This window comes from Etheostoma cragini, chromosome 7 (genome assembly GCF_013103735.1).
Source record: "Etheostoma cragini isolate CJK2018 chromosome 7, CSU_Ecrag_1.0, whole genome shotgun sequence".
Classification (NCBI taxonomy): domain Eukaryota; kingdom Metazoa; phylum Chordata; class Actinopteri; order Perciformes; family Percidae; genus Etheostoma; species Etheostoma cragini.
In genome coordinates, this window is record NC_048413.1 from 23,494,417 (window position 1) to 23,517,158 (window position 22,742).

The 22,742-nt window shown below is 41.0% G+C and overlaps 1 protein-coding gene and 1 long non-coding RNA gene across 3 annotated transcripts in view; one reads left to right on the forward strand and one right to left on the reverse strand.

Moving 5' to 3' along the window:
* Positions 1-11,016, reverse strand: part of LOC117947256 — a 12,243-nt gene extending 1,227 nt beyond the window's left edge. Inside the window, exons 1-2 of the long non-coding RNA XR_004657199.1 lie at positions 11,006-11,016; positions 9,648-9,652 (exon numbers count right to left, since the gene is read on the reverse strand). This is a non-coding gene — a long non-coding RNA (uncharacterized LOC117947256). The remainder of the gene's footprint in view (positions 1-9,647; positions 9,653-11,005) is intronic.
* plxna1a (plexin A1a) overlaps positions 1-22,742 on the forward strand; it is a 239,102-nt gene that overhangs the window by 63,944 nt on the left and 152,416 nt on the right. The window lies entirely within an intron of this gene.

A 22,742-nucleotide genomic window follows, 5' to 3' on the forward strand; every position in this document is an offset into this window, starting at 1 on the left:
CACACACACACACACACACACACACACACACACACACACACACACACAAAGACACACCCACACACACACACAGACTTTGCCAGCAGACCTTTTCTGTATCTCGGAGTGTGTGTTTGCTGCAGAGGGGAGTAGAAAGGGCCAGCTGCAGTGTAAAGCCTTCATCAACTGTTCCTCTAGCCTGCCCCATCTGTCTATCCATTAATACACACACAGCTATACACTAAAGCATACACGCAGTCCTTCTGTCGTCCTATCACACACTCACGGCGTGCGTCACACTCAATAGGGTCTGTCACGACAATTATGTGTATTCTCTGAAGTCTTGTGTGAGGAAAATGTGTGTCAACTTTGTTCAACACCATTCATGGCTTTTCTGTTTCATAAAATGCTACAATTAGGGTAAAATCAACTCTATTGTGTGGTCATACAGTAGTACCCATGTGTTTTGGCAATGATGCCATTCGAATATCCGGCTTCTGATGAAGAATACTGTTGCCGTTAGTGTTGCCATTCTTGTTGCTCTATTTGGTATGACGCCCTTGTACAACAGGAATTCTGCCAGCGCAATCAGAACCCTCTGTACGGATCTAAAGAAAACCACAGTTTTATTTTCTATGGTTAAAATCTCCCTCACACTGTGTTGTGTGTTTTGTAGATCCCAAGCTCTTGTTTTCTTTTCACTCTACGTGTTTTAGTCCAAATAAAACCCAGCTTGTCAACCGGGCAAAGGATCAGCACCCTCATTTTAATGAGAGAGATAGAGACACTGAGAGTTGTTGGGGGGGGGGGGGGGGGGGGGGGGGGGGGGGGGGGGGGGGGGGGGGGGGGGGTCAAGGGGATACAATACATTAGAAAATGAGAGGGATGAGTGACACAGAGAGAATCAGAGCACTTGCCAATTGTGCTTGACTTGTTTATAGTATTGATTGGCTGTTCTCAAAAAGCTTCCTGATTTCTGATTTGTACATTTGTGAACACTCTCTCTCTCTCACTCCCACACGCACACGCACATACACACACACACATTAACACACCCACAGTTCTAATGTGCAGATATTTCATAGTTTTCTTGCCATTTAGTGCATTCAGTGTGACATCATCTTCACTGGATTGTCTGTTATTTTACTTCTAAATTATTACATTTAGATAATGTCATCAAAGGAATGTGGCACAACGTGATAGTGAAAGAAATGCTTTGTTCATTTTGATGAGTTTAGGTGCAACTTTGTTTATTTTTTTCTTTGTGGTTTTCAGATGAAGAAGAATCTTATAAGTCTTTGTTGATGCAAACCTGTATATTGGCGGGAATGTAGCCCAAGTGAAAGCAGTGCTTGAGCTTGACAAATCCTAGAGGAAGTCTAGCTTGTGTGGCCGCTAACGCACTGCTACTAATAAAGCTAAGGTACTGAAAAGCTATTTGACTCAGAAAACAGCCACGCTAGTGAGAAATGCAGTGGAACTAGTATCACGGCTGGAGCGCCGCTACTGCCTAACGCTGCTTGTTATTAATGCAATCGGCAATAAGTTGGATTTAGCGCTCTGACGCTGTCAGCACAGGTTGTTAGGCTACTTTATTATTCTGGTGGAACATGTTCTAAATGCCAGTTTCCATAAAATCACACCTTATTAAACTTGTACACATGCAAAAAATGGATATCCACCCATCTCTACTGACAGCTAATGTTTGCCCTACTGGACTTCATTCTCCAGATTCCTGCATCTCTTGTAATAACTGAAATGCTAACATATCATCTGATGGGACAACGAAAAAAATAAAAACCTAGGTTTAAAAATAAAACATTCCTTTGTACAAAGGACTACAAAATGCAGACTAGTTTCTAACCTAGCCAATGAAAAACCAGTGATGTGAACGGCACAAAAATGTCTTGCTGACTAGACACTGATACCAAATATTAGATGTAATGTACCGGTGAGAAGAAAAAGGAAAAAACTGTAGATCTAAATTGTGTCTATTCAAATCCAGTTAAACAGACAAGCTCTACGTTTTCTACACTGACAGCATCTCTTAATGCCATCTTTGTGTCTTTTCTTGCACAGATTTTGCTTTTCTTTCTCTTCATGTCTCTTCTCTTCTGTACTCTAACTGATCCAGTAAACAAGCAAAAATCCTGATTATATTTTCACGTGCAATTGATTTGCTGTTTGTCTATTCAGCTGCATCACGAAGGTTTTGCACTTAAATTTCTGAAGGGACTGTACGTTTTTCTCAGGGAGGAAAGAGACAAACAGATAAACATGCATTAAGACAGACACAAACACAGATAAGCCAACACAATGTCCGACAACTACCGAGAAAAAGTATATAGGCTGATAGTCAGAGAATGAGGAGGACAAAGACCCAACCGAAGTGTTGTTCAGCCATCTGGATTGTGTGTGTGTGTGTGTGTGTGTGTTTGTGTGTGCGCGTATGTGTGTTTCTATTGTATCTGGATACAGCGGAGAGAATGACTTAGATTACCAAGACTGATATCAAAGACACACTTTAGGACACGTTCCAAGTGCCAGCACTGCAGACACACATACACTAATACACACATACTGTGTCTCTGCAGCCTTTTGGTTTTCATTGCAAAGCGCACAAAGCGTTTAGCTGAAAGACCGTTGCTGTGTGTGTGTGTGTGTGTGCGCTAATTGAAGTGTACAGTGACTTGGCAGGCTGCCTGGTGTCAGAGAGTCTCATGGAGGGACAATAGAAGAAGAGGAAAAAGGGGGAGGAATGGATGAGTTGTAGTAACCCATAATGGGGAGGAATGGAGAGATGAAGAAGAAAGGATGAAGGTGGAGAGGGGTAGAGCAGAATGGAAATGAGCTGATAAAGGAGATAATTAGACAGTAACAACAGACCTAATGCAGTTAGTATTTCCCCAGTGGATCATAATGCAACAATATTACATTTCATGTACTACTTCATATGTTTGGAGTCATATTTCTAAACGGCTCAGATATAAGACATTCCTTTTAGCCTCTTTATTACGGCAAAATTGAATAAGCATGCATCATATAGTCCACAGTTACTCCACAGTCTGACAAAGTGTGTTTGCCCCTCTCAGACACCATCCAGACAATTGCATCCCACTAAAATGATGCTGAATCAGCTAGTTTTCAGTGTATGAATCAAAAATTGTCTCTGTGGACACAGATTTGAGTTATGACCCAGAGAAGGAGCGCAATTTGTGTGTCACATCCACCGCCGCAGCTCCAACTTTGTGTCTTTTTATTTTGTACTTTATTGTACATATTGTTAGTGTTTTTAAGATATCAATGTGATTTGGTGCCTCTGTGCGTCAGACGTGCTCTCGTGTGGCATCCTAGGTGTTCGCTGTCAAACATACATGCACGCAGACACGCACACACACAAACACAAGTTAACGCTCTATCTCCAAAAATCGGAAGGATTAATCCACTCAGTCTTGTTGCTCTCTGAAGTGTGATTGTGTGTGTGAAGGATTTGGTCTTGTGCTCCTGATCACCGCCAGGCACGAGTAATTCAGCTAGAGTGTGTGTGTGTGTGTGTGTGTGCCAGCCACAGCCTCTGTTTTCCCTTTTTTCCCCTTTCTCCCTTTACATTACAAAACAGTTTCTGAATTTAAAACCTTTAAAGTCTTGAAATTCGGTTGTTGATATATTTCCTTTGTGCTTTACATGCAGTCCAAGATTAAAATAGGGCAGCGGTACAAAATGCAGGCACACATGCAGTTTTGGCATAACAATTGTAATTCTATTTTTCTGCTTGCTAAACAGGATTACATTCAGTTTTCTTACTTAGTATTTACTTTGGCTGTTTTAAGGTAATGTATTTCCTGGTTACCCTTGCTGTATTTAACATAAACACATCAACAAATGTGCGGACACATGCACATGCTGGCGGAGCAGTAGTGGTTAAAGCCACAGCACTGGACCAGAACCATACGCTGATGAGAAAGAGCAGCGAGGTTAATCCTTCAGATTACATTGCACCATGGACGGCTGAATTGGAGATTATAGCAGAGAGAGGAGGGATAGAATAATGGATAGATGGATTGTGGAAAGTGATAGAAGTTAAAAGATCACAGCTAGATAAAGAGATGGATGTTTGCACTTGTTTTGCTGATATAAACTTGTCCTGGAAGTTTTTTGTAAATCAAAAAATACAAAACACTTTGAACAGGGTAGCTTTGTTTGACCAGTTGTAACTCTTTCTGACATGACTGAGGTCAGTGGGTAAAAAGCCTCCATAGCTATCTTTGTCTTCAACTGTCAAGCAAAATATGAGCAAATGTTTGAAATGCTACAAAACTAAACACAGTATAAATTATTGATTCCAAATGGTCCAGGTCAGTGGACCTCACAGCATCTGGGCACCACGACATATGACTTCGTCACACTGATGTGAAATGGCCAGTAGGATGTGTACTATTTTACTTATTATAAAGTCACCATATGAATGACACTTTAGCTTACATTTTCCATACAATCACGTAGTTGTAGTAGTAGTAGTAGTAGTAGTAGTAGTAGTAGTAGAAGTAGTGTCTGCCTATGTGGTGGAGGTGTCCTGGAGCAGAGACTGCACTTGGGGAACGATATCAGGACCATTTATGGTCAATTAAACAATGGTAAAATTACACTATTTCCACATTATCCTCAGCGGCCCACTGGTGCTTATTCAGGGACCTCATTGGTGTCCCCAGGGCCCAGTTGGAAAACAACTAGACAGGAGCATTAGATTAACGCAGTATTCGTAAGCATGATGTAAGAGAAAGGCCAATTTGGTTTATTACCATACTAGAAACACTATCTCCACAGCAACAGACTTGTCTGCAGTATATGTTAATGTAACATATTGCCCCTTGCATGTTACATTAAAAACTGAATTTTGATAGTAATTTGACTTGCATGAAGCAACTTGTCAAATATGGCAGCTTGGTCAGTGGCCATCATTGTTCTGATACCTACACACAAGGAACCAGGCGTTCAACTGCTCGACCGCGACGCAGAGAGGTAATGTAGCATGAAGAGCAACGAAGTCCAAATACAGGGGAGGTTGTTGAGGCTCAACGGATCGCACAAAAGCAGCAGGCCGCCGTTTGTGTCCCGTGTGAAAACAAAAGTCAAACGTTGATTTGTTTTTACCTGTGTTAACCTATCCAAGTGGTTTTGTTGCCTAAACTTAACCCTGCCCGTTGAAAAAATTAAGCTAAAGGGTTTCCCATAGCATTAGAAACAATTAGACGCCAAGGGGTCCTAACAAAGTGGTTGTATTTGACGTGTTGGGAGTGAAATTGTTTTGTCATTTTCTAGACTGTGATGCTTTTTTGTCACATTGTTTCTTAACCGTGGGCTTTATTTCATGGTACCTTTTCCCCCACTTTTCCTTAATTGTCTGTCATTTTTTATACAGTGAGAGTGTGAGATTTGTTCTTGATCTTTTTGATCTGTCAAATTGTGGAATCACGTGCAAGTTATTATTATTTTCATGTTCTAAAGAAGAGTCACTCACATTCATTTACATGTCTGGTTAGTGTGGTTTTTTTGATATGCATGGTTTACAGTTGCATTTGCATGAAGATATGCACATTGTATAAACAATGCTCCACAGTGTGGAAACATAGAGAATGTGTACCAGGGAATAGTCAGATCACCAGACTGATAGAGAGAAAGGGGAGAGCTTAGAGATTATAGGTCTCTCTACACTCTTCTGTATCAGTCCAAACAGCCTGTGTGCCAACCAAGAGTCTATTTTTCTCTATCTTTCTGTGTGTCTTCCTCTGCCAGACAGATGACAGAATGTGGAGGGAGGGATTTAGGAAGAGAGACGAAAGGCAGAACAGATTCTTGGACCTCACTTTTGGAGACCGTCTCTGTGTTCAAGTTTGTATGCATGGATGTGCATACCTTATCAGCTTTTAGGTACTGTGACGGGGCGCGTTGCCGCCGTCACGGTCGCAATGCGCTACCTTTTTCATCGTTCAAAGACTGAGTGTAAAGGTTGCCTGTAGACCTATAGTTTTGTTTACCATGTCCAGATGTTCTGTTAATCATCACTGTTTGAACTCATCTGTTAACATAGCCATTCATCAAATTCCCCACAGAAATCCCGTAGCTTTCATGTGAACCCTTAACATCTTATACTATGGTGATTTACATGCTACAGCTACTTTCATCAATCCATCATTCTGTTTAAAACCATACCATACTTACAAACCTCCCCGATTATAATAACCACGCAACACTCCGATCTTCGTCTGTTTATTTAGTTTAAAAGTGTAACAGCGGTTAAACAGAATAGTCTAAATGGCCTACCGGCGACTGCTGGTTTGTGTTTAAAAGGAAGTTTGCCGTGCACACTGGGTGTATATGACGTTCCGGGGTAACAGGAAGGGACCCGAATTTTAAATAATACCCTAATAATAATATTAGGGTATTTAATTATTAGGGTATTAGGGTATTTTATTATTAGGGTAATATTTTAAATAATACCTTCTAACCCTCAAAATATCTTGTGGTTTGTTGAAACATTTGTGTTAATTATATCTGTATTATTTTGCATATTTCTTGTTCACTAGATTAACTAATTGTGGCTGTTTTGAGCTTTAAATTTACTACTCGCCTGAGCCACCCCTGTAGTGTATTTCGTATTGGTATGTTCCAATTCCAGGGGCGCACTTTAGAGCTATTTAGATGGTTTGTTTTAGTTGTTTGAGGAGCTCGATCTGGTAGGACGTAAGTCTGTAGAAAGCTCTTGTGACTAGAAAAGAAATTAGCTAGATTTACAGCTGTATATATTGTTGGTATAATTTATTCATTTATTTGGGGTCTCATGTCAATTTCTTTTGTTTTTCTTTAATTCAGATTTCTTTTAATGGTTGTTTTTGCCTAAGTGCCTTAATTTGGAATATTCATAAAAATTCCATCTTTTTTCATTTGCTCGACTACCAGCGACATCTATCCACAAGCCGTACACACTGTCGGAACTTTATAAGCATTTTACCCATCTGTGATCCGGCATTAATTTGGTGCTATAACAAACTCCGCTCGTGTTGGAAGATGTTGGAACCTGGCTGTGGGGATTTGCTCTCACTCAGCCACGAGTACTAGAGAGGACAGACACTGATGGGGCCTGGCTCATGGTCTGCGTCGCAGATCATACCAAAAGATAGGGCTGGGGTGGACAAACTACACAATTTATCTCTGATTACAAGATTATTCTACTTAAGTTATTGCAATATTACAAGGAAAAACATGCAAGATGTCACTGTATGGCAGATTTTGGACGTTTCCTACGTGCAAATATGATGCATTCTTCCCTAGACATATGTTGTGTAATAAATGACGGAACAGGTGTATGAATAGCACTGGGTGGATATACACAAGCCCCAAGCAAGGTTTTAGTTGAGAAAAGAAATGTGAAGCAACTTTTAATCTACAGTGATAATTATAATATCAGAGATAAAATGATTCCACCTCACAATTATCTAGAAAGCCAAGCAATATTTAAAAAACAATGATGGTGGGATGTTGTGGTTTGATTGGATGAACTTGAGTTTGAAGCTTACTTTCAAATAATTGTAATGTATATGTCTGTAATGGCTGAAACTGAACTTCTTTTGTTTTTTTGTTACTGCATTTATCTCAGTGGTGTACAAAGACTTCAAGTATATCCCCATCATCTCAGTCCATATCTTGTCTCAGACTCGTTGCCAAGTTGCCCCAACTTGAAGCGCACCCAGGTTTTATCTATATAGACAAATCTAGAATATGAAGAATATGAAGCATGTTTGTGGTAGCACCTGGGACAGCCCACGTGACGTTTGACTGTTGAACTACTTGAACTAAAGGGCCAGAAGTCGTGTGTTTTCCACATTCACTCTAGCCTACTGACCATATTGAAAAATGCTAAATACTTAAATAGCAATTACCACACTTATTATTGTTTAGCCTTTGTTTAAAAGAATAGTTGGATATTATTCTGAATGTTCCTACAGTTTCTTATACTACAGTTGTGTGATTACTTAGTATATTCTGTATTTCAATACTTCATTTTATGTCATATTAAGTACTAACTCCTATTCCTAGGGTTATTCCCATTGGCAGTAGAACCATATATCGACGATTGAAGAGTTCAGGTTTTTTCCTATGCTAATATTAAAGGAGCATGCCACCGTTTTTTGATATAGGGCTTATCATGGTCTCCCCTGTCGGTAGATAGGTGGGCCAACGCATTTTGCCACTAGTTAGCTTAGCATAGTGAATGAAATCCTCTGTTGCATGTTAGCATGTTGTGAGAAAAATGTTTGGATGTACATGTAATGTAAATTATAATGTGTACATTATGATACAAAAATTGTTTAAGAATAACAAAGTTTATAAAAAAAAACTCCCCTTCTTTGTTATCTAGTTCTATCTAAAGAACAGAGGACGAGTTGCTTGGAGGACTTGGTAGTGAGTTTATACATTTAGGGTTTTGTCTATGTGTTATTGTTTATTTGGATTGAACCAGCAATCTGCAGTTTTGCTCCCGAGTCGACTTGAGAAAAAAGAAGCACTGTGAAACATTTTTAAATTGTCTGTCAGCCTCGGGGCGAAAGCCTGTAGACTGGGTTCAAAAGGCAAAAAGCTTCACTTTTTGAGCTCGTGGGGAGCTGGGAACAGCAAGTTCAAAGGTCAACAGAGAGGAAGTTTAATAAAGAAAGAAGAGGGAGGGCGAGATGCTGTGGAGGGAGGGCGTTTGATTGATTATTTCCTGTCTCTGCACCAGTCTGCTCTCTCCATTTTCTCATCCCCTTCTACTGCATGGCTACTCTGTCTTAAATGGTTGTTTATTAGAAACCACATTGCCAAAGCAATTTATACAATATACAGAAAGCCAGTAAGACCACACTGAGATAAATGATTGGGCGTTGAAACATTTACTACATGGCCATATATAATAACCAATATCTATAATGAGCTGAAAGAGATGTTCAATTTATAATATTTAGCAATAAAATCATTCAAAACGCAGAGAGGGCAAATAGGACAATGCAGCTATTATTTGTGTGTGTGTGTGTGTGTGTGTGTGTGTGTGTGTGTGTGTGTGTGTGTGTGTGTGTGTGTGTGTGTGTGTGTGTGTGTGTGTGTGTGTGTGTGTGTGTGTGTGTGCGCTGGCTCAACCTATCTCTCTCCTTTTCTCTTTTTTGAAAAGCTGCTTTTCAACACATGCCTTTGTTTAACCTTCTAATTGGAAGATGTCGAGAAGGAGTCTTTTATGGCATCACAAGTCGGATCACACACACACACACACACACACACACACACAGGCTGTGTGTGTGTGTATAGTCTCCCATAGCGGTTGTGAAAAAGGAAAAAAAAAAAAGACAAAAAGATCAAATTTAACAGCTACATTTAATTATCCACAACTAGACAGGCACAATAACAGTGCTAAATCCAGAATTGTCTGTGCTAGGAAGAGAAAGGGAGCAAAAGAGTTAAGTCAGACTGGAACTCTCTCTCTCTTTCTCTCTTGCTCTCTCTCTCTCCCCCCTCATTCCTTTACAGCAGACAGTGTTTTTTTCTTTTCTTTTTCGAAGGCATTACTGTAGAGTGAAGTGATGACAGCTTATCGGATTAGGGATCGCCGGATAATAAATACCCTTGTTTGATTTCTCCACCCATACTTCTTAAACGTGATTACTGCTTACTGTTACCGCCAACGTGACATTATAGCGCACTGTGCGGCGGCACAGACATTTGCATAATGTTTATAGAGATGGTAAGAAGTGATGGCTGCAGAGTGGAAGGATGCTGAGGGATGCATTGAGCCGTCACTCCCCCTCCATCTTTCTTTCTCTCATTTCTGTTTTGTTGCTGTTCTCTTTTGACCTTGTTACCACTTTCTACGGAAACACATGTAGCTGCTGTCTCTGCCTCTGTACAGGGTTTACTGCGCTACTTGTTCATGTTTGCTCCCACCTCCAAGATGGTTTACTCAACAACAGCTGTAATAAAAGGATGAATAATAGTTCTAATACATTTTTCGTCGTCACTGTAATTCCACATTTTTGGATCCAGGTCCAGGTTGGCAAAAAGCCTGGCGCTGCCTCTTTTTTTCCATTAGCGACGAGCAATGTCATTTTTAACAGGCACTGACCGCCTCTTTTGCCAGGATAAAAGTCAAACATCACCAATGGTAAATTACATTTGCTGTAGTTAATACACGTTTATTCCATTAAAAAAAAACTTGACGAAAGGCCAAATAAAACTTGGCTTTTAGTTGGGTCAATGTGCTCTTTGCAAGCGGGTGACTGTACTCAAACCAAAGATTGTTATAGAAAAAGCAGATCATTCTAACACCACTGTGCTATTGCAAGTGCAATGTGCTGAGTCTTTTTTTAATGGAACTATGAAGCTGAAAAGTTCCACATCATTTCAGGACTCAGACCCACCAAGTTAATTTTTTTTTTATAACATGTCAACAGTTTGAAGCTGGACCGCCAACCTTCATATCAATGAACGTCCATTACACTCAAGCCCTTGACAAACGAGTTCACACAATGCTAACTAAACCTAGCCCGGTCCTACCAAACCTGGCCACTCTCCACTGACAAGTGTTAACTTTCTTAAAGGCAGGTACTCTGTGAACTTTAAAACTATTGGATCTGCCCAGACCCTGCCTGTGCCTGTGACATCGCCTTAGCATCGCTAGCGTTAGCCTTAGCTAGCTGGAAAATCAAAAGTGTAAATAGGGCATTAAATCTGATAAGGGCTTGGGAGGGATTCTATTTTAATAAGGGGATACTGGATTCAGATTAGATAAAACCAGATCCCAACCCAAATCACCAAACACCGTGCCACAGTATATTGTAGCACCACAATACATAATTGACTGCCTATGGTGTATGTTTAAGTGTGTGATCCTGGCTGCTCAGTGAAAGGCCAGTTTGTGGTACAGAGGCCCTAGTCTGGCCGACAGAGTTATCGGGGGGGGGGGGTGTTAGCCACTTTCTGAACTTGTGACCTAGCGCTGAACTTCAATGCATTCTCATTCAGTGAGCATTACACTGAGCCCGCTAGCAACATTAGCTAATTACAGCTGGGATCCCTGGCTTTCTTTCCCCACAGCACGTGATTACCCCAGCACAACTCTAAGGCAACAGTGTCTAGACAAACATCGCCGTGATCGCTCTTTCTCTGGAGAAACAGACGCTTGTCTGTTGACGACCGTAGCATTGACTCATTGGTATTACTGTTGTCAAAAATGAAGCCATGGTCCTGTTTTCTGGCTGAAGAGTTTAGCTCTTTTTTTTCAGCCCTCTCAGTTTGTTGAAAGACTTGTATGATAGTATAATAATCTGCTTTGTTTACTGCGGTTGGTAGAAGATGTGAGATAAGCGAGAGACATGCCAATGATATTACTTCACTAAATACTGTATTGCTTCTCAATTGAAGAACTGAAAGAAAGAAAGAAATAAGAGTGCTAATGTATAAGATAGAGACCAGAACAGATGCAGGCAGACAGAAAGTCAGAGATAGTGAGAGAGAGAGAGAGAGAGAGAGAGAGAGAGGTGTTGTCAATATCCTCTCCAGGGAGACAAAGGTCTCCATTGTAATTCAGCTGTTGTACTGTATTTTGTCCAATTTTTTGGAGGGCTTTTGGCGGCTGCCATATGCCATAAAATGTCTGTTTGATGTCGTGTGTGTGTGTGTGTGTGTGTGTGTGTGTGTGTGTGTGTGTGTGTGTGTGTGTGTGTGTGTGTGTGTCTGTGTGTCTGTGTGTCTGTGTGTCTGTGTGTCTGTGTGTGTCTGTGTCTGTGTCTGTGTCTGTGTGTGTGTGTGTGTGTGTGTGTGTGTGTGTGTGTGTGTTTTATAATCACCCCAACACACAAAGATGGCCGTCAGGATGTCACTGTGGCCATCCGTCACCTATAGGCTTGTGCCGATTGAAGGGATTATTGGCAATTGTTTTTTCCTGTGCCGATACTAAAGCGATTTTAACTAACTTACTATCAGAACTAAGAGGTTATATAAAAAATACTATGTAGAATCTTCCCCCTGCTGTTCATTTACAGATGTTTCTGGTTGTCAGTAAAAGAGAGCTCTATGTTCTCTTACAAGCTAAACACCACGGGCTGACAACACCATTTCACTTTGTATTCAATATATTCTCCATTTTTATTTCAAGCATATAGAGAGACAGATTAACAGCAGCATGAAAACAGGCTACTTTGTTTTAGTTGTCTTTCCAGGATGTTTCATAGTTCCAGATTATCCTAAGACTATGGGATGGGGTTGACGGCATTGCTTAGTGATAGCCCAGACAAGTTGTTCCACACCAAACTTTCTCGCCAAAGAAGCTACTTTCATTACGATCCTACTTAGTGCACAAAGGCACTGCCATGTCGAAAAAGGAAAAGAGCCATCCCCAAAACAGCACATTGTATTGTTATGTGAATTAAGGTTTCTCTAAAAGTTTTTTAAAACTAACTCTGTTTGGTTTGGTTGGGGTTAGTTTGTTTCGGATGTTGAGGTCGGTGTGAAAACTGTCAATGGAACTTGAGTGTGGATTGAACAACCGGATTAAAAGCACTTGAAAAGGTGGTTGGTGTCTGCTTAAGAGAGAACTCTGTTGCTGTGTATTTGTGATGTAAAAGCAGAGAATACTGTACCAACTACAGGATAAGTATGAATTCCAGAAAGTCAACGATTATTACACAAAACAGTCAGAACAGAACTGAAAGGCAACAAATTATCCTTTTTTTCTTCTTTTTTTTACTTGGTCTTGAGCGGATGAACCAAACTACAGGTGTGAAAGCACCTTGTATGACTTTTGTTTTATCTGTTACACTCCTATTTTAATCTAGTACTTTAACTTATGATGTGGGGGAATGTTGGTTGCTTGGATGTCCACTGAGAAGTGGGTGCCTGTTTTGGGCCTATGGGTAAAAGGAACACGTGTTAAAGGAAGGTCAGTTGTTTTTCTGCAGAAAAATTGCTCCGGGTCCTTTGATTGAATAAAGAACTATTGTTGCGCCATCCTTTCTCCTTGAAGATTCTTTGATTCGACCAAATCGGCCTAAGAAAATCCACAACAACCCTTAGGAGCCTAGCCCAAGACATGAAGAACAGCCCAGAACATAGATTTCATAAAGTAGGGCAAGTGTTGTCCACATACTTTTGGCCACACTTTTGCTTTTCCCCTCATGCAGCTGCAGAACATGCTGTTTGTCCATATGTTGGGGAACCGCTGGCCATCAGCTGTAAGCTCTGTATTGTCTTCAAGAGCAACTTGGAATAGAAGATGTGAGGCGGAGCAAAACATTCGATAAACCGAGTCTTTGTCAACGCTAGCACTCTGAGGTCGGCTTGGTGTGTCAGGGCCCTATCGGAGAGATCGGGCATCATCATTAACTGGACGCAGTCACAACTAGTGACACCTTTTAGTTTGTAGTAGTTTCAACCATCTCTTGTAGACATTGTTATTTCTGTCTTTCTCAACATAGGAAACGTTTGTTTCCACAGTCACCAAATATGAGAAATGCAATTTGCTATGGATTTGACAGTTAGCACGACAAAGCACTGCATGGGACAGGTATCTCCCTGGTGAAACAGGCTGTCGATTTAACGACTCTCCTGACGTCTCTCTCTGTTTTTTCACTTTGTATGCTTACTGCCTCCTGCAGTGTATGCATTGGTTGACTGAGTTCACTACATGAATTAAAATTTGATTTTCTGGATGCACGCTGACAGCATTAGAAGTATTGTAAGAGTGAACAGCACCAATTAATGTGAATATACACTTACTGCAATGAAGAAAACAAAAACACATCCAGATAACCCCAAGCACATTCTTGCTTGGGGTTGTGAATGACCCCACAACGATGACGTATTTGTACAATCCTGAATGAATGAATTTTCAGGAAACAATAAACAATAGAAATTATGTTCCCTTCATGGTGATTTCTGTAATGGTGCAAGGTCATATTTTCAAGAGCAGCTTTTACATTGTTTACATTTTTGTTCCAAAAATGCTTGTGTCTTCCTCCACTGTAATGTTATTTGATTAAGCTTTTACTTGGCGATAAATCATAAAACATTTCCTATCAAATCTGTTTAAGGAAGCTCAGATGAGAACAGTTAGGGAAATGGGGCTATTAGGTGTGTGTGTGTGTGTGTGTGGCGGACATGAACTTCTCAACCCTGTTGTTAACACTATTACCATCTAGCCATGTGGCCTAAGAGCTAACACACACACAATTTCAATTCAGTTTCATTAATAGTATTAATCATAGCAAAAGTTATCTCAAGACACTTTACAGATAGAGTAGGTCTAGACCACACTCTATAATTTACAAAGCCCCAGCAATTCTAGTAATTCCCCAAAGAGCAAGGAATTAGTGTGACAGTGGCAAGGAAAAACTCCCTTTTAGAAAGAAACCTCGGACAGACGCTGGCACTTGGGTCACACACACACACACACACACACACACACACACACACATCAGGCCAGGCCAGGCCACACTGCCTGTTACTCGAAGTGTCCTCGCTTGGAGACCCAACAGAAACAGACAGCACCAAAATATCACTGCAGGGTTCCCATGTCAACACTAGCAGATGCAACATTAATTCAGTCAGCCATGGGAAGTCACTGAGCGGAATGGGTGCGAGAGAGCCAGCATCCTAGAGCTACACTGGCAGTGTTTGGGAGGCTTGAGGGACCACAGACTTATCATTTTTTGTTTTCTTTTAATGTTCTGGGTCATTTTGGTGACACTAGTATTTAAAAGTGCCATCCCAAATGTTATTTCCAAATGGCTTAGGACATTTCCTGGGGATCAAAAGAAAAATAGACTTTTTTAAATGAGTTCATGATATTACTACAGGGACTTGATTAGAGAGAGTTACACATTGAAAACAACATGGTGATGTTTGTGGAAGTGATTTGCCTTTACATTTATTCAGGGAGATGTAGAGTAGCCTATTCCTCCTTCTCATACAATGTCACACTGATTTGTTTTTTCCTTTCTTTAGTTCTCTATTTAATCATGCCTGCTTTTCTCTTTGGCAATCCTATTCAGTTTGCTTCATTCTCTGCATTGGTATTAGCAACACATGCCTTGGTTTTGTCACTGAATGTTTATGTACGGCAGCAGGAGATCGCAAAAACTGTTGGAATTAAACGTCAATTAATAACAAGCTGTCAAAGGTAATACTCTGTGAAACTTCACATAAGTAAATGTCTCTTTAGCCTCAGTCTCGACACAACAAAAAGGAGAAGAACTGTCATGTCTCTTCATTGTTTCTGCTTTGCTGGCCATCAGTTCCCTACCTTTTTTGGCACCACAGACGGTTTAATGTTGACAGTTTTTATGTTATGCAGATGGTAGGAGCTGTGGTGTGTGGTGCTGGACTGATTACCTCCCGTATTGATGACCTAGTTAAGTTCAAAATCTGTGTCTAGTTGTTATAGGTGTGAATGTGGAGGAATGATGTAGCACTCGTCATGCCAAGTTCTACGTATTTCTGCTCAAATTGCCAGAAGCCTAACATTATTTTATTATTATTATTCCGCTTTTTTTCCTGAATTTTCAGAAAGAAAAGCTGAATACTAAGCTCTGTTAAGACCTGCAATTAACATGCATCCTGGGTGACCTGATCACAAGTGGGCAGCTCTAAGTACAGGTGTGACAGGAGGAACACGCCCAGCATGCTATGAAGACGCATCGAGATCCCATCACTCACACCACATTCCGAGGTGGTCTCGGTTGCAAATGGCCACATTGTTTTAGAGTGGCGTATGCAAATGTGTCCTGGGCCACATAAAGGACAGACTACTCAACTGTAAGGATAACTACCTACTCATTCACTGGCTTTGTCCACCACATCAGAGCTATAGGTAGCTCTGTGTACGTTGGCCAACTTTATATTTTTGAACATTAGTATCTCTCATTTAGCCAAAACCACTGGCAGTGAATCGTTTTTTTGTTGGTTTTAAATCATACTGTCCCTGATTTCATCAAATTTAGTTCTCACATGAAATTGTAAAAGATATGATGTGTTGGTGTTTTTGTTTCGGCACCCACCCGCCTGCTCTCATCCATGGCTTTCTGAAGCGTTGGCGGGATGAAGGTCAATAACCTTATATTTAGGTTTATAAAACATATCTAAAAAATATGCCCTTTGGCACACAGACACAGGACTAATCTCACTGCCCCCCTTAACCCTAAGCCCTGAACCCTCACTAAACTTTCTGATATGTGATGGAGTTCAAGATGCTGCAGAGAAATGGTATAAATTACACAAAGGAATGGAACAGAATTGTTATGGCGTGGTATCGCGACAAAACATGAAAGGTACAATTGTGGGTTTAGGACTTTTTACTTAACTTTTTGTACCTGCTTTATGGCCAAGGAAGATTTGAACTTCTTCCAGGGTCTTTACAGTGGAGGAGTCAAATAATTAATTTACTCATCTTAGTCAGAACTGCATCACTAGGCAAAATTTAAAACAAATGGTTGACGATTAACTGATTTTATGTGTTTTTTTAATGTATCATCTTAAATCCTTAATGTTAAACTATCTATGTAAATGGAATATGTCAGGCTGAACACCCACGTGCCACTTGTTTATCCTTTTTTAATGCTTTTGTGCTTCCCCTGGTAACTCTGTGATTTAACGTCACAACGCTACGAATTGTGGGTAACTTCCTCAGGCATAGTAAAGTTACGGAAAATGTTCAGAAAGGGCTTAAAAATGCCCTCGCAAGATTGGGTCAAAGACTGTAGACAGAGCTTTTTCATTAGTCTTGCACCTTTCTCAAAAATGTCTCTAATATGTGAGAGTAACAACTGAAATGTATACACATACAATAACCACATGTTTTCATTAAAAAATGCACTTCTGTACGTACAAATAATGCACAGGTGTGTTTGCATACAGAGCAGGGAAGTCAGATCTAATCATAAGAGGTTAGTAGAGATGCATTTGGAGACATTCGACTGCCAGGTGTCAACACATGTACTTAGATCGAAACCCCAAAGACGCATGTCAATACCAGGTCCGAGCAGGGCCATAGTTACCATCTACATATATTCTATGGGGACTTCGCATTGGTCAGGTGCGATTCAGCATCCGTTTTAAACCCTGGTAGGATAATGTTAGGACTTCACTGGCAAAAGGGACGTTTTGCTTACAGAAGCCAAATAAATAAAAGAACAGTGTTGTTAGTAAGAGCGGTGATTTAGCTGTTAGCGCTGGTTAAACTTCCTTGACAAGAAAGAAAAAGACGTCACAGCACTGGTTTCACTGTGTCTCCGTCCCAGTGGAATCTAAAACAGATTTAATATTTGCAGGAGTACTGGATGACCGGTGAAGGAGAAACACAGGTTGGTCTGTGTGTGTGTCCAGATAATCTGTGAAACTCAGAGAGACACAGAATCAGACAAGACACAGTGCACAATGACATTTGTGTATATAACAAGTCACACTGGTGGGGGGGGGGGAGACATGGTTCAAATGCTGTTTATCCTCTGTGACATTTTCAGGCAAAACATGCCTGACAAATAGCATGTTTTGTAGAAGTCTTTAAAGGCTGCTGTGTATCCGTGACTTTTAGAGGACCGCCTTGGTTAGCCTGTAACTCTTTCTCGAGCATACAGCATGCTGTGTTCTCTAATCCCTCTTCATCCTTTCGGTGTCATTTGCAGTGAGAAGTGCTGCACTGTGCAATCTGACTGACGTTAAGCATATCCTGCCATTCAGCTCCTCTTCTTTACCTCCTCGACTAGTAGCTTACTGTGACACAATCTGTCTACTGCATTCTTTTTGTAAGCTATTCATCCAGGAAATGTTTGCTGAGCACACGTGTTTTATTACAACATCCTTCCGCTATGTAAATTCTACACGTTTGAACTTGCTCAGCAATGCCACAGTTACTGATTTTGGCCAATGAGAAGCTGCTGCTGGAAGGGTATGTCTTTAGTAGGTTAAAAGAGGCTTGAAAAGCAGAAGTGTATGTTTACCTTTTTTTTTTAACAAATGCATGTTTTTAGTGTGTTCTTTGGATTTTCCAGAGTAACTGTCAACAGTTTTCCACTGGCACAACTCAAGTGGGCCCAAAAGGAAATTAACTTCTACAATATTTTTCAAAAAAAGAATATATATATATATATACAGTGTATTTATTAACCTTTATTTATCCAGGTAAGTTGATTTAGAACAAATTGTCATTTGCAATGACGACATGTCACATTCACACAGTTACACATTCATACCTTGAAGCTGCCCAGTACAAACCTAGTCTGATCTGCTGCCCACTGAGCAGCTCCCCTGGAGCGGTTGGGGTTAAGGGCCTTGCTCAAGGGCACCTCAGTGGTGGTAAGGAGGGAGGGACAAGCGCTGCTTTTCACTTTCCCCAGCCAGATTTGATCCTGTTGGTCTGGGGATTGAACAAGCAACCTCCCGGTCACAAGCTTCTTTAACCAGGCCACCACTGCCCCTTAATGGGAACTAGAAGACAGGTCCTAGGGAAGTAGAGGGGCCAAACCCAAACCTAAACGAGAAATGTCATCGTATGGCCGCTCAGTTATGTGACACTGTGACAGTCTCTACCCCCCACCTGTTGCCCTGCAACTGAAGTTCCATACTAACATGAATGTGTGTTTAAATGGTTGTGATTGTGCTCCTCACCTTTCTTTTGTAGGAAATTTGTTAGCAGTATTTTTCCCTCACTTTGCTTTCCTTCCCTTTCCTTTCTATTATTTTTTGTGATCCCAATGTTACTTTCTTGGAGAAAATCAGACAAAAATATATCTGTACTGAGCAGTAGATTTTACAATTGTAAAATACATGTGTCAGTGTTCTCTGGTTAACAAGCTGTGGAAATGCGAGACTATTTCTAATTTAACCTTAAGATATTTTTTTCCATTTTTGTACTGCAATTACTTTAGGTCAAAAGCTGAACTCCGTCAATGCTAATGTGTTACTGAAATTCGGCTCAAAATAAAAAAAAACTTGTTGGACCCATTGGAAGTACCAAATGAATTGAAGAGAGTCGTGTTTAAGGGATCGGTGAATTCACCACCATCGTGACCTGTTCTTTTGCCCAATCTCTAAGGGATTTGGATGTAGCTGCAGGGTGCCAAGGAGTGGGGCAAATCAACATGTGCTGGGGGCAACAGAAGGTGTATGTGTCTCTCTGGTGTGTGTGTGTGTGGGTGTGGGTGTGGGTGTGTGTGTGTGGGTGTGTGTGTGTGTGTGGGTGGGGTGGGTGCATAGGCACTAATCTGCTATGAGGGGGGTCCAACAGGATTAGTATAATCAGGGGTTTGTGAGGACCCAATTCCAGCCCCCCCTGTGCGTTTCCCCTCCTTATCCTGTCATCCCTCTGCTCTGCCCTCCATCCACCTCCCCATCCCTCCTTCCTGTCAGCCCCCAACAACCTCTTCATCTCTCAATCCTTCACTTTATCCCTCTATCCTTCCCTCAGTCTCTTACCCGCCACTCAATTCCTCATTCTCATCCCGCACTTCCATTCATCCCCCTGACCTCATCCTCTTACACTTATCCTTATTATCTTCTACATTGTAGGCGTTTAGCTCAGCAGCTTGGAATTACAAGCTCCCGCCCGAGTGGAGTGCAGTTCTGCGATACCGAGCATCAACGTTTAGACGTCTCAGATGTGTGGGAAAAGTCCGATATCCCCTGTGAACACTGACCGGCCACATGAGAGAAGCACCTGGAAAAGCAATTCAGAGAAAGTGTCAGGATGTAGAGCTGCACTGCAGATTCAAGGTGCAGAGGTTTGAAAATGCTGATATCCTAACAACAGATACAACCAGAATAGAAACAGAAAAGCTCAGCTTTGCATACAAATGTCTGCTCCCTGGCTTTGTTTTTTTTTAATTCACACTCCACATCAGGGAAGATTTTGCTTTCGTTTATTTATATGTCATAGTCGTAAGTCTGATCTCAGGATGCCATACATTGTTTTTTGAGATAAGTTAGACTATGTGGCATGTGAGTGGCACTTGTTCTATGACACTTGTAGTCACTCTAGAGGCGAGGCTGTAAGGTTGGCTACTGTATGTCGGTCTGATGGTCCTCCACTTTGGTCCAGACTGAAAAATCAACTATTAAACAACTATTGACTGGATTAGTAAAAGATTTTGTACAGATATTCATGGCACCTAGAGGCTTCTTTGGTTTGTGAGCTACCAGTAAAACTAATGTCATTCTTGTATTTATGAACGTTAATACTGAATGGACATCAAAGTAACGGCTCACATTGGAAAAAGAGTTGCACTGTTTGCACATTGCACGTTCTGGTTTACTGAAGTATGACACTGAAATGGTGTTCGACATTTGGCGGTGGTGTGTCAGTCAGGTGCTCAAAGACAAGTAAACGTAGCCAATGAAGTAATAATGGAGATGGCTTTTCCGTAAGGACATGCACGAGTGTGTTGGACTGAAGATTTGGATCCCTTTGGTTTAAAATTCAGAGTCTTCCTCCATGTTCTCAGCCTTCTGTCTGCATATATCTCGTTAAATGCTCCACTTTATCCCATCCCCTCAACCATTTATCTTCCTCCCTCTGTCATCTACCCCCTGATTTCAGCACTGGCTCCTCTATACAGTAACTCAACACTCCTCACACTCAGCCTCATCTACTTATCTTCACCCTTTCTAAAGGTCATTACACGCACAGCCTGTTTTGCCAGATTAAAATAGAGGCCTAGGGAAAGGAAGATGGGGTATGTCATATCTGCCAGCCTCCCACCTTATCAAACACATATGCATACGGATATACACACTCACACACACACTTGCACACACACACACACACACACACACACACACACACACACACACACACACACACACACACACACACACACACACACAGACGGATACTCACACCCTTCACACACATGGCTGTAAACAAAAATGCATGCCCAATAAGAAAATACACATGCTGCCAAAAAGTGCAGACATGCACATGCACATTTAGCCTCAAATACATATTTTACCCATACTGTACACACATGGAAGTGCATACATGTGTATGAATGCTCACAGTCCAACACACACCCCCCCACACCTGCATGCCTTCCGTCACAAACTTCTATTCGTGTAGGCTGATAAACCAGTACACACATTTTCTACCATACACTTGTGCAGTAAAACACATACCGACACATGCACTGTATACATACACACACACTCCCTCCATCACTCACTCAATTACATTCAAGCATTAAACATCTGAAGAGCAGTCAAGAGAATCGACAGATGCTACAAGGTAAATGGGAAGCTTGGAAATAAAAAAGAAATAAAGAGATGTCTTTGAGAGTGAAGAGGAAACTAAGCGGGGAAGGAGGAGTTTATGAAAAGAAAGAGGAGGAGGCATGAAGAAAGGGATGGGGAGGCCTTGAAATAAAACCGGGAGAAAAAGAAGCGGACCCAGCATTTAGAACAGAAGTTAAAAGAAGAAAAGATTGGAGGTGGGTTTTTGTTAGATTTATTTTTTTGTGGAAAAGAGCTGGAGGGCGTTGAGAGGAACGGAGAAGCATTTGGCTGCCAGTGAAGCCGGAGCCTCGAGGAATACAGATGAGTTTGAATTCACGGATGTAAAAAGGGCAGAAAGGACCACTCTATATATAAAAAATAACTAATAAATAGCAAAGGTGGTCTTTGTCAATGGCGCTCCGGCTGGTGCAACAACAGGGAACAAATTGGGATTACAGTCTCAGTCTCCCTCACTGTTTATGGTAGTTCTGATTGGCATATGATGGTGTGTTTTATTTGTTTAAACACTCCTGCACTGCAAAAAAGGTGTATAGTCTGACAATAGTTTAAAGATTCATGACATATCTAGTGGATTCATTTAATCTATGTTTTTGTTATGTTTCAGCATAATAGAAATAAAAAGGACATCACCAATTAATGTCGTCGAATCCTCAAGAAATCCAAACATTCTCGTTATTTTTTGCAGTGTGCCATTGCATCTTCTTCCCTACGCCCCCTCCCTTTTTTTTTGTTTGTTTGAGTGAGTGTATGTGTGTGCTCATGTGCGTGTATCCATTTCTTTGAGAGGGTCAAAGCCTTTTTATAATGTGTGTGTGAAGCCCCCATGTTTTTCACATGCAGATCAGCCACATAAGCCTCTCCACACCGGCTTTCACATGGACCTGCTATAGTCTTCAACTTCTTGACAAAACCCACTTGTCCTGTATAGTTGGCTGACTGGCCACCAGCTCCTTTCTATAGACACAATGCACGTTGGCTGCTGTGGCTGTTGACTCGGCTGGCGGTTTGAGGGTCCTGTTTATTCTGGTTGAGTCAGAGCTGGAAAGAAAGTTTTTGCAATCATGTTTTGAGTGTTGACAATCTGTTTTTCTTAAAATAAGTGTAAAGTTTTTTTTTCTCTCTCCAGTTTTTAGCTCAGTTTTCTGCTGCCCCACATTGAAATGTACATTGTGGGGCTGCCACGTTTTCCATAAAAACTTTCATACAAACGAAAACAAACTTCATTAAATATGTTCAACTCATGTTTCCAACAATAACCAAATTGGCTGAGGGTTACAGGGCGTGCGTTAGATCAGAGTGACAACCATGTTTACTGAAACTTAATACATTCTAAATTCTAACATATACATATTACAAATCAAATACTTAATTTGTTCTATTTAAAAAAAAAATTACTTATTGATAGGGCAAATCCTGGAAAAACGAAAAAAGATAACGCCTGTGTGTGTGTGTGTGTGTGTGTG